Source organism: Triturus cristatus, chromosome 11 (genome assembly GCF_964204655.1).
Source record: "Triturus cristatus chromosome 11, aTriCri1.1, whole genome shotgun sequence".
Taxonomy (NCBI): domain Eukaryota; kingdom Metazoa; phylum Chordata; class Amphibia; order Caudata; family Salamandridae; genus Triturus; species Triturus cristatus.
This window is the reverse complement of record NC_140594.1, coordinates 212,833,432-212,846,720: the sequence shown is the minus strand read 5'-3', so window position 1 is coordinate 212,846,720 and position 13,289 is coordinate 212,833,432. Positions and strand designations below refer to the sequence as shown.

General features: G+C 42.9%; 1 protein-coding gene across 1 annotated transcript in view; it reads right to left on the bottom strand.

The window, feature by feature from the left end:
- MYO1H (myosin IH) overlaps positions 1–13,289 on the bottom strand; it is a 606,720-nt gene that overhangs the window by 110,944 nt on the left and 482,487 nt on the right. The window lies entirely within an intron of this gene.

The following is a 13,289-nucleotide window of genomic DNA, read 5'->3' as shown; positions in this document are numbered from 1 at the left end:
GTAAAAAATATCATCTGCGGTAAACCAAGATTTGCTAGAGCTGGGGATATTCAATGTATAGGTCTAGAATATTTTTATCCAAATTTGCATCTTCCTCCCGCGACTTTGCTTTATAAAAACACTGGGCAGACATCAAACAGTGAAACACACCATGGGTGGGACCGGAGAAATAGAGCCGATTGGCCAATCCAAAACAACTGGGGCCCCCGGCAACAGTGCGACGGTTTCTTTAGGGGATCAATTTATAACAATAACAACCCCTTGCAAACCCGGCATAATGATCTGAGACCACGATTCCAAGGGGAAGACTATCTAGGACGGTTTCCTAGTAATATCCCCCTAAGAAACCGCTTTGATGCACTTGCAGGGTTGGAAGAGATAGACTGACTATCATTGAGTTCTCCCGGCGACACAAATGCTCTGATATCAGGAGAGCCGAGCCAGAGGGAGAAGGGAGAAAACTGTGTTGATAATTCACGGGAAAATGTTTCTGTTGGTGATGATTGTACATCCAACCCCCAAGTTCCTGAGGCTGGCCACACTAAAGAAAGCGAATCAAGTCCAATCATCTTAAGGCATAATCCGGAAGCACTAACTGAATTAGGTAGACAAAATCAAAGCGCTGTAAGGATGCGCCTTATCTCCTGGAATATCGCTGGGCTCGCCTCAAGATTGGAGGACGAGGCATGGCTAGATTTTGTGGGTGACTATGACATCCTGTGCTTTCAGGAAACTTGGAGCCGATCCACTCAGAACATCGAGGGCTTTCAAGCTTTTAATACCCTTGCGATACCCTCACAAGCGGGTAGGGCAAAAGGGGGCCTAATGATGGCAACATCCTTAAAACTATGTAAACTTGTAATTTCTAAGATAGTTGATTCCCCATGGTTTCAAGTGTTAATGTTGGTTAATTTGTTTCCTGAACCATTGCTGCTGATTAATTGGTATTACAACATCTTTGACAACAAAGAGACAAGCGTAATGTTGAATTTGGAGGAGGCCATAGCCAGGGCACGCCTCGCGCAACCCCTACTATTTGTCATTTGGGTGGGAGATTTTAACTGCTCATTATGCACCTACGGGGACTCGAAGGCGTGTGGTTTAAGTGACTCCCATGACCAACCCCTGTTACACTTCAAACATACACCACAGGGGGACGCTCTAAACAACATCATTATCTTAAATGATCTATGTATAGTGGAACCCTGGGTTGGTCCAAATTCTGCTCCAATACCGACGTTTCAGGGAAGTAGAGGTATGATGAGTTTTATTGATTTTGTAATTGTCTCTAGTGGACACCTCCATCATGTTGACAAGCTGGAAGTAATCGCTAATGCTGCCAGTGATCACAATCCTCTAAATTTATCCTTGCTTTGTCCCGTTAAACCCAAACACTCTGTCTGGGAGCAACCTGTAAAGTATAGTAGGAACAAAGGTATTACACTTAAATGGGGCAAAATAGACGCGGTAGGTCTTGAGGCTGAGATCCTAAATAGATATAGCTCTGAGTTCGAGGCATGTTTAACACCTACAACCACACCTGAAAAGGTTATAGGGAATTTTGAATCTTTATGTGGGTATGTAGCCGAACGCCTCACAAAACCAATTGGTAAAAGCAAAATGCTTGGTCCTAGATGGTTTGACGCCGCATGTTCGGCAACACACAGATCCTTGAAAGCGGCATTAAAACAAAAACCCAGGGACACAGAAGTGGTTAGAGCATCTAGACTGGCATACAAAGAAGCCATAAGAACAAGGAAGCTGGACCTAAAAAACCAAGCTTGGGAAGATTTAGAGAAGGCCTCGGAATTGAAGGACAGCAGGCTCTTTTGGGAAGTTATTAATCGCCCCCTTTTTACAAGTAATGGCAAGGATAACATTGTGATGCAGATTGCATGTGAAACATGGGAATCACACTTTGGGAAGATTTTTAACCCACATGGTACTCTATCCAATGAACCATCACAAGGAGATGTTAGGGATTTGGTGGTCTCTCAGTCTTCCTTGTCCTTGAGCGCGTCGTTCACCTTACAGGAAGTGGAAGATGCTCTGTCGAAAGGCATACCATTAAAAGCACCCGGCCCTGATCTAGTGCCTTTGGACTTTTTTAAACATAATATTAAGGTTTGGGCCCCCCTGTTATTAAATGTTTTTAGAGCAGTCGTTATTAGCCGTATTCCGGCATCATGGAAGGAGGCAATAGTGGTGCCAATTTTTAAGAAGGGCGATAGATCAGATCCCCGATGCTATCGCCCAATTTCATTAATTGATGCATCGTGTAAGATATTGGGTAGGGTCATTTTAGCTAGATTGGAAACTTGGGCAGATTCGGTGGGCCTTATTGTGGATTCCCAATATGGGTTCAGGAAAGGTAAAGGTACTGTAGAACAGTGCCTGAACCTGGCCCTGATCATAGGTAAATACATGAAGGCAAGGAAATCCTCCATCCACCTTGCCTTCATGGACCTTTCAAGTGCATTTGACACTGTGTGTCGGAGCAAGTTGTGGCAAATGATGGAGGTCATGGGCTTCGAGGAACCCTTGGTCACCTTGCTCCGTAGACTCCATGAATCAACTACTGTAGCCATAAGGTTTGGGCCAGGGGGAGAGAAAACTAAGTCTATCCTCTCAACTGAGGGCGTCCGACAAGGATGCATATTAGCTCCTTTTCTGTTTCTTGTGTACACCAATGGCCTGGAAAAATATCTGTTGGATAATTGTTATGACTTTCCAAAGGTCAACGGCAGGAGCATTCCAATGCTTTCTTACGCCGACGATACGGTACTTATGACACTCACAGGAAACAGTATGCAGCACTGTCTTGATGCCTTCCACAAATTCATGTTGGACCTAGACCTTAAGGTTAACTTTGCCAAATCCTTCGCCATGGTCTGTGGCCCAAAGGGCACTAAGACTAGAAAGTTTGTAGTTAACAACTCTACCATTGAAAAGGTTGAAAACTTTAATTATCTGGGTAACCTTTTTAACAACAAACTAAGTTGGGCCCCGTTAATGCAGACCCGAGTTCAAAGTGCTAGTCGCTCTATAGAGAGTCTGTTCCGTTTCTGTGGCAAACTAGGACAAAAACCTGTCACACATTTAAAAACTTTGTATAAAGCTAAATGTTTGTCGGTTGCTACTTATGGGGCAGGAGTTTGGGGGATTGAAAGCCCTGACTCACTACAGATTATGGAGAATAAATTTTTAAAGCGTGTATTGGCTACTCCATCAGGCTCCTCAAACAGATTTGTCCACAACGAATTAGGTCTAAGTTACGTGAGTGACACCATTCGCCTTTCCCCTTTATTGTTATGGGGCAAAATATGGCAATCAGAGGACTTACAGCTTACTAGAGATATCCTCCGGGATTGTTTAAAGTTGGCAAACATGAAACAGATCCCCTGGCTATCTTATGTAAATGAAATGTTTCATAAATTAGGCCTGGGTGACATATTTGACAACCCCGAAAATATACAGGGAAACATCAAAGCTGTAATTAAAACAACTTATTGGAAATCACCGTTTGTGAATTCCCTGGTTAGCCCTTATGCCCCTAAGGCTACTTTGCTGCACCAGTTTTATTTATCTTTTACAAACCATGTGCAATGGCGATTCTACTTGACAAGGTTTAGGTTACACACCCTGCATTTTCTCTTTGCGTTTCCTAAACAGGGGGGTTGGTGTGAGAGACTGCCACCCTGTCCTTGTAATGACAAAGATAGCCAAAGCACGATGCACATTGTTCTTTTCTGTTCCCTATATAAGGACCCGAGAATCAGGTTTATTAAGCCGATCCTTAAGGAAAAGCAACCATGCCATTATGAAGAGGGCTATGATCATTTACTATCCCTATCTTCACCTGGTGTTTGCTGTGCAATGCTAAATTTTATACGGATGTCACTTTTGATCAGGAAACGTTACGGCTAAATCGGGCACCATGAAGTTGACCCTTGATTATCTATATTGTATATCATTGCATCGTGATTTTCTGATTCTCTATTTGTTTTGACCGGCACTTTAATGTATGCCCTGGCATGAAGAACCAATGAAATCATTTAATTTGATTGGAAGTAACAGCTATGGGGTTTTATTTGTGATTATTTTAGCTAATGAATTTTAACAGTTTAGTGTTATAATTGTAAGAATGCCTTTTTAAAAAATGATTTTGAAATAATGTTTGTAAATGAAATTGTTTGACTTTTATGATTCCTTTGTTCTGAATCGAATAAAGTTTTTGAGGTACGTACGGTTTGTCCAGCATGTCCTAGGTGTGTCTATAAATATATATTTTTTTAAAATAATAAAAAACAGTGGCCGGCCCTGGGGATTGGGGTCAAAAAAATATAATTAGGAGACAGGCCCTGGGGGATGGGGTCATCAGGGCCAATGAATTAGAATAAGAAGGGGAACCACACAGCCCCCCTTCTTAAAAAAATAAAATAAATAAAAGACTGGCATCGTCCCGGAGGCCATGCCCCCTCCATGCAGCACTCTGCAAACGCGCCCCCAACAGGCATCTCCAGTATGCGCCAGGGAGCTGCGCTGCAGACAGGGGTTCTGAGGCCAAGCCCCTTTTTACACCTCTCTGCAACGCAGCTCTGTGGCGCTTACTGGAGGTACCTAGTGGTCTAGTGTGACCCTAGGGACCCTTAGGATTCAAGGGGACTTAATCTCTCAACTTAGAACAGCCACAGGGCGCGTTTACACAGTGGTGAAGGGAGGGGACGGGGCCTGAGGTGACGTGTGCAAACACGCACCATGGCACGTTTTAAATTGGGGATTAATTTCCCTTCAATACTGAGGGCCCCTGGGGGCTAACTAGCCCACCAAGTGCTTCCAGTAAGCGCCACTGAGCTGCATTGCAGAGAGGTGGTCCAGGCCGTGCCACGTTTTACACCTCTCTGCAACGCAGCTCTGTGGCACTTACTGGAGGTACCTAGTGGGCTAGTTGGACCCTAGGGACCCTCAGGACTCAAATGAACTTAATCTCCCAACTAAAAACGGACACAGGGCGTGTTTACACAATGGTGAAAGGAGGGGACGGGGCCTGAGTTAACGTGTGCAAAAACGCCCTGTGGCCTGTTTTAAGAGGTAGTTTTAATCCCCATGCCCTATTATATACTAGGGGCTTATAGAGGAGGTAAGGCTAATCACAGGGGGACCCCAACGCATAATGTTCCCTAGTGTATGTAGGTGTTTTCACTGTATTCTAAGTGTCTTTGAACATAGCACTGGCTCTAGGACTGGTTAGTCAGACTCAGTTACCACCAGTATCCGTCAGAAAAAGTTGAGGGTACAGGATGATTTTTGCAACAAGGCTTCTTTCTGCTCTTCTTTTTGTTCTTTCTGCACGTTATCCTTCTTCCTGCACTTATCTTCGTATTTGAGGACTTCTGTTGCTTCTTTCTGCACTTCTTTTGTTTCTTTCTGTGCATTTTTTCTTCTTTCTTCACATGTCCTATCTCTGTAGGCATAGTTAGAAATTAGCATTTAAAAAACCTTTGAAATTAACAGAAAAAACCATAGGTTTCAGGCACGTTATAGTTAGGAATTAGCATTTAAAAAACCTCAGAAATTCACTGAAAAAACCATAGGTTTCAGGGGTGTTATAGTTAGCTGGACTTTTCACTTGTACAAAACCATTGAAATTCCCCCGTTATAGTTAGTTCAGCTAACTATAACTCGCGCGCCCGCAATGCACTGCTGATGACGTCACATATTACATCACTCATGACATGGTCAGTGACATCACTCATGACATCACTGATGACATCTCAAATGACATCACTGATGACATCACTGATGACATCATCCTTGTGATAGAGTGGCAGACCTCCTCTCTCCCTAATATAACCTTTGATACACACATTCAAAAATAGAGACTAAAATTTTCAAAACAATGGACATACCAATACCAGTTACAACAACCTCTTCAGTAATTCTAAGATCCACATACACATCCACTCATTCACCAACAGTCCAATACAGTCACTCATACATGTACTCACTCATCATATGTACTCATACACCTATACATCCTGTTACACAATGCCACTCATCCATAGAGTTACTCACACACATAGTCACTCATGCTAATAAAGAATCAAACATACATTTACTTGCATATACAGTTATACACACACCACCACACTTACTTCTACGGAAACTTACACATACTTAGTCTTTTAAACAATCACTTATAGAAACACATACTTATTCATACAGGAACTCTTTCAATCTCTCACTCTCACATATACTCACATATATACACCAATGGTCACATATACTAGTTTAAAACATATGTAGTTACTCATAAAGACACTATTGAGACAGTCATTCACTCACTAACACACCCATACACACACTCATCCACCCATACAGTCCTGCACACATACTGTGTTCAACACATACAAACAGTGAGTCACTCATTCATGCACCTATGCACTACGTAATACCCCCCACCGAACCATGCAGACACTCAGACTGATACTCAAAAAACCAACTAATAACCTATATAGACACCCATGTAGCTACTCACCAACCCATGCAGCCACTTATACACAAAGTGAGAGACTGATACAGATATTTACATATTTAAACATTACTCACTAAGCCATGTATTCACTATGATACACTTAATCAGTCAGTTACACAATCAATTTTTCAAAAACAAATCATCCATTTAGACACTTATATACCCATTTATTCTTCCATCGACCTTGAGATATACATATATAAAACATATTTAATTTTCAGAATAACACACATTCACTGGATGATGTCATCAGTGATGTCATCAGTGATGTCATTTGAGATGTCATCAGTGATGTCATGAGTGATGTCACTGACCATGTCATGAGTGATGTAATATGTGACGTCATCAGCAGTGCATTGCGGGCGCGCGAGTTATAGTTAGCTGAACTAACTATAACGGGGGAATTTCAATGGTTTTGTACAAGTGAAAAGTCCAGCTAACTATAACACCCCTGAAACCTTTGGTTTTTTCAGTGAATTATATATATATATATATATATATATTTATTTAAAATCTCTGCTCGAAATCCGTAACAGAAACAGCACTTCATGGAGGTCTCCGAAAAGTTTATTTCAAGAAATTAAACATCTACGTGTTTCGGTTGTCAGTTGCTGCCTGCAATCTTGCTATAAATATATATCTCAAGTAAAGGTGTTGACTACTATGTATGTAAATAATGTGAACATGTTAGCAGTCCCTTCACCTCAAAAACGAAAAAAGCCAGGAAATTCATGCGATAATGTGAATGTTACCCAGTGGCCGTTTCCTCGGAATGGGGGTGATGGGGCTGGGGTGAGGGATGAAAAAAATGAAAAAGAAACTTACCTTCTTCTCTGCAATTTTCTCCTCCATCCTCACTCAGCAGCACCAGAAACACCCAGGCTCCTGTACTTCCCCAGTCAATCACAACGCTGCATAAACAGCGCTGTGATTGGTCTGAGCTGCCTGTCTGGCTGCTCAGGCTGTACCTGGGAATCTGAACATGCTAAGTGCACATGACGGTTTTGCTGGCCCCAGAGGGCCGGCCAAGCCGGCATGCGCACTTAGGGAGTGCAAATCACTCCTGCTCCCTCTGACAGCGGGGAGCCCAGCCCTACCCCACACCTAACATGGTTTTGAGTGGCACAGAAAAATAAAATGATAATAACTTCTTGTTATTATCATTTTATTTTTATGTGCATTGCTCAACGAGCAGTGGGGCGATGTTCCTCCGCCTTGGCTAAAGAGTCGCCACTGGTGTTACCTTCACTTTGAGTCCCAACATGACCATACTAAGTTGACCTTAACTCCCACCCATCCCATTATTTGAGAACGCTTCAAATGAGATGTATTTGAGATAATTATTGATAATGTTTAACTGTGTAGAAGGTGGTATCACATAATGACTATGTTCTTGGAGTGACACTGTAGAACATTGGCAATTGGTGGCTTTGTGGATGCATGATGGCCGGTGTGTTTGCACATATGGTGGGTGTGTGGGAGTATTAAGGTTCATGTGCACAGGTACGATGGTGCATATTTGAAAGTGAAAAGGTAGGGGTGTTGGTAAATAATGGCGCCTTTGAAGGTGTATAATGGTGGTTGTGTAAGCATTTAGTGGTGAGTGGATGGAGGTATGTTGATGGGTGTGTTGGTCTGATTGAAGTGTGTGGGTGTATACTAGTGGTTTTGCAGACATAATATGGTGTGGACACAGTCCTATAAGATAGTGGGTGAATGAGAGTCAGATGTCATATGATGGTTACTGGATGGATGCATAAAGGTGGGTGTTTTGGCATATTATTGTTAGGTTGCTGACATATGATGCTTATTGTGTTGATGTATACATGGTAATGGAGTATTGGTTATGAAGTGTATGATGCATAGATCTCCCAGTAATGCTTTCTACATTGGATGTGTTGTATCCTTACACAGATGATGTGATGAGACTCTTCTCTTCCTGTGTTGCCCCTTTGTTTTACCCCACTCCCACCTGTTGCTTCCTCAAGCCCCTTCCAATTCATACCCTCAATCCATGTGTTCTTGCCCCACCCAGGGAATGGCTGGTGGTTCAGGGGGTCATAGTTTTTATAGTATCAATATTTCCTTTGTCTTGTCTCCATCTTTACCTTCTGGTTTGTCTCCTGTTGAGGTTCTGGGCTCTGATGTCTCAGGATTACTTGCTTCATGTTCTCATACTGGAAAAGGGAACACAGAACCTTTAATGGTGGCTCTAGGAAGAGTCATTAAGCAGGGGATTATCCGTTCTTCTCCGCACTCCCACAGTTAAAGGTGGTGCATTTAGCATTGCTTCATTCTGTTCCAATGAATGTCAATCAGACAGAGTTGATTCACAAAGACCATCAGGTGGTCAGGAGCTATCTCCAGTGCCAGGAGGGAGCAAGTCCTTCAGCCCTATCTCAGTTTACCCAGGTCATTTGTCTTTGGGGGAGCATCAACTTTTCTCTCTCAAACAAGTATATCTTCCCTAAAGGGAGAACTTGCTTGCAGACCATCTGAGTCAATTCTTTCCATCATCGCTTACAATGGTTCTACATCCAAATGTCTTCCAGTATTTGTCACAGAGGTTTATGACCCCTTGGCTGGACCTCTTTGCCACCAAGGAGAATTCCCAGGTACCTGGTTGCTGCAGTCTTTTTCCAGCTTCAGAAGTATGGGAGGTAGATGCATTTTCGATCCAGTGGGCGAGGGGGCTTTTGTGTACCCTTTCCTTATGCCGCTGATTCCCAAGGTGATTCAGAAAGTAATATCAGATTGGTTTCCAATTGTACTAGTGGACCCTTTTTGGCCCTGGAGAAATTGGTTTCCTTTTCTTTTGCAATTATCAGTCAATTCCCGTTGGTTTCTTTCTCTGTAACCATCACCTCTGTTAGCACCAAAACTTGGAAGAACTTCTCTGGAGAGACTTCACCTGGCGGTTTGGAGCTTGAGAAGTTTAAACCTTCATGCGTTAGTATGTTGTGAGTATCTGGTCATCACGATTCAATAGACAAAGACTCCCTGCTATCTCAAACGTTTATGCTAGGCATTCGATATCACTTTCTACATGAGGCTTTGTCAAACCTCTTATCCCGTTGTGAGTGTATCCTGAAAAGGACTCAACTTCATACAGGATTGGATCGGTTTGAGGCTTGCAGTTTCAATACTGCATAGTCAATGGGCAGTCATTTGTGCCTTTAGCAAACCATGCGTTTAGAAAACGTATCCTTTGGTTTCCAGGCCACCAAGAGGTTATTTTCTTAAGCTCCCAGTGATTTACGGTCCTATTTCTTCTTCAGACCCTCCATTGGTTTTAGGAACTCTACAAGTTCCATTGACTGAGTAATTAGGTTCAGTGGACCTCAGGTTTCTCTCCTATAAAGTGCTTATCCTGGTTGTTATTTGTCCAGGTCGAAGAATCGGAGAGTTAGGAGTTTTGATTTGTTTTGATTATTTTCTTTATTGCTTTAAAGATAAGGTTATCTTGAGACAGAAGCCTTCTTTTGTGCACGAAGTTTCATCAGATTTCCATGTATCTCAAGACTTGGTTCTTCTGCTTTATTTTCTTAATCCTTCCACTCCCAAAAAAAAGAAGTTACACAATCTTGATTTGCATAGAGCATTGTCTGTATATGTCACAAGAATAGCATCTTTCAGTAAAGTGTAGCCTCTATTTGTCATATGTAGATTGTCTGACCAGGGTTTACAGCCTTCATTGGCACTAAGCACATGGCTAAAGCAAATCATTATCCTGGCCAATTTGAGTTCTGATATGTTTTTACCAGGTCCAGTCAGTCAATTACTTTTATTCGATCAATAAAAGATCATAAAAAGAGACAAAACACACATAAAATCACAGTACGAGAAATACAGAGCAAAAGTGCATCAATTACAAATCTGGTATTAAAAAACATATTCAAAATTTAAAAATACGAAGAGAACATATTGCATCGGTTCAATTCTGAATTAAAAGGAATAAATAGAATTTGGAGATACAATTTCCGTCTAAAAGACTAACAGGGATGAAATAGTCCATAACTACGGGCCACCGCCCGTCACGACCACATCCGTTATGTTGGGAGTATGCCGCTCTCTAGCACGCTTCTTACTAATGCGAACAGCTGCGACTAAAAAGTTTGCTACATAAAAGGCAGTGGTAATGTTAGGCAGGAGTTGCAGGGACAGAAGCGCTGGCCGAACCTGAACATGGCCAGCCCCTTTAAGTAAGGGTAACAAGTATTTTGTCCTAATATGTACAAAATGCTCACAAAACATAATAAAATGTAATGTGTCTTGGCTTGAAAAATTATCACAGTCACATGGGGGCGCATTATCCGGGGTTGCCCACGTGGGATAAAAACCTAGCACATACGGTATCAAGTTTAAGCGGAATTTAATCAGGAGAGACCTGTGAAGTGGGCTTGTGACAAAAGCCAGGTAGGGTTCAAGGCCAGGAACAGTAATTAACCCATAGTTCCTTCTCACTACCGGCTTGTTTAATTCAGTGTCCTCCCTCTCGACCATTAATCTTGTCATTAATGCGGTCTTAATCCCCTTAATGTCCTTCTTGTTAATACATTCAGGGGAATTGAAGAGCTCTGAACGTCCCACTATGCTCAGCATCTTTTTAACGTATACTAGCCATGGAATTGTGTGGGCTCTTTCCATGGCTAGGCAATCCTTTAGTATTAAATGTGTTAAAGGAATATCTTGATTAAGCCAGGTTTTAAGCCAGCATGTGACAGGTGCCATTTTGATTAAGTCAACAACATACCCCAAGCCCAATTCTGAATGTGTTGTAAAAGTAGGTGTGGACTGAGGAACGGACAGCAAGGATCTTAAAAACTTGTTTTCCACCCTCTGGATGGTGTCATTTCTAGAATAGCCCCATATGGCGGAGCCATAGGTGGCTATTGCCAGGGTTTTAGCTTTATAAACTTTCAAAATGGCCTCCAGGGGGCGACTACCCAACCGTTTGGCAAAGCCAAGTATAGCTGCCACAGATCTTGCCATTGCGTTGCCTTTTAAATTGTGTTGAGGACCCCACGTGCCCTTCTCTTCAAAAATGACCCCTAGATAGGTGAAAATTGGGACCCTTTTGACCTCGTGGCTTAGACAAAAAAGGATTTAGATTTCTTTTTCCTACTAGCCTGGCCCGTGATCATGACCTGTGATTTTTGGGTATTAACTTTCAGGTCTAACGATGTCATGAAATCACCGAAAGAGGCCAATAGTCTATCAAGGGCCACCCCTGTACGCGCCAAAAGGACGGCGTCGTCCGCGTAAAGGAGAACTGGGATCTTGGTGTCTCCTACACGTGGTACATCCACCGCTGCGTTTGCCAGGGCGGGGTCCAGGGCATTGATGTAAAGCGTGAAAAGGAGGGGTGCCAATATGCATCCCTGCCTTACACCTCGCTCTGACTTGAAGCGGCTGGTACACCTTCCCCCCTGGGTGACTCTCACCGAGGCTGATAGATCACGATGGAGATCCGCCAAAAATCCAACCAGAGGGGGATCAACTCCATTGTCCAAAAGAATGCTCCACAGTTTCGACCTATTGACTAGGTCGAAAGCTGAGGAGAGGTCCATAAAGACCATGTACAGAGACCCCTCCTTTGCGATAGTGTATTTGCAAATAAGTAAGTGGAGATTCAAACATTGATCCTGCGTGCTCCTATTAGCCCTAAAACCATATTGGGCGTCACATAATATACTGTTACCTGCCAACCATGTGTTCAATCTGCCCAAGATGACTCTGCCTAAGATTTTGACAGCAGAGTCAATTAGGGAGATCGGCCTATAACATGCCGGATCATCCCTCTGGCCTTTTTTAAAAATTGGGATAATAATAGATATCGCCCAGGACTCGGGGATATTCTTGTGTCTTGCAGCATTAAAAACATTAGTTAGTATTTTGGCCCATAGTTTAGGTGCGGACCTGTATAGGTCGGCCGGGACGCCGTCAGGGCCTGGTGCCTTACTCTTCGATGTCTCTTGGATGGCTTTTTCTACCTCCTCCACCCTGAAGGCCGAGACAGGACCAACCCGATTTAAGGATGACAGCCCCTCTGAATTCCCATGCGAGACAGAACTATAAATTTTTCCGAAGTGGGCTAACCATTGTTCATCAGGAATACTACATTCCAAGGTCTGATTCCCACTACCGGAAAAAAAGGGGTGATTTATCAGTCCCCAAAATTTGGAGCTATCCCGCAAGGTGTCCGGTAACAGCAAATTATTCCAGGCTTCTTCCTGGATCTCATTTTTACGTGCTTTGATGGCTGATTTATACTGTTTCCGCAAAGAAGTGATTAGAGGTCTGTTTCTTGGTTTGCCCTTTATTGCCTTCAAAAGAGCAGAATGGGCCTTAATACAGTTGGTGTTAAACCATTTTTTCCCTGTGACACAACCTGACTTGGGTTTAGTCAGGAGGGCCGCATTTATGTGTTGACAAATGATGGCAAAAGCCTCAACAATACTAGAGTTGGAGTTGGCATAGTCTAGGCATATATCCATCTCAGGTTCAACTTTAGCCAGGACATCTTGACAAAAAGAGATCGGGGACACCTGAGCCCATTTTACCCTCCTGCCCTGGTCTTTTACTACCAGGGCTCTAGTTCCCAAGATACTAGGCTCTTTAAAGGCCAAAAACCCATCCGAGGCGACCTCTACTATCACTGGATTGTGGTCACTGAATGCGGAGTCCTCCACCCTGTAGTTTAAAATCAAAACAAAAAGCAAAGAGGAAACAAAAATGTAATCGATGACTGACC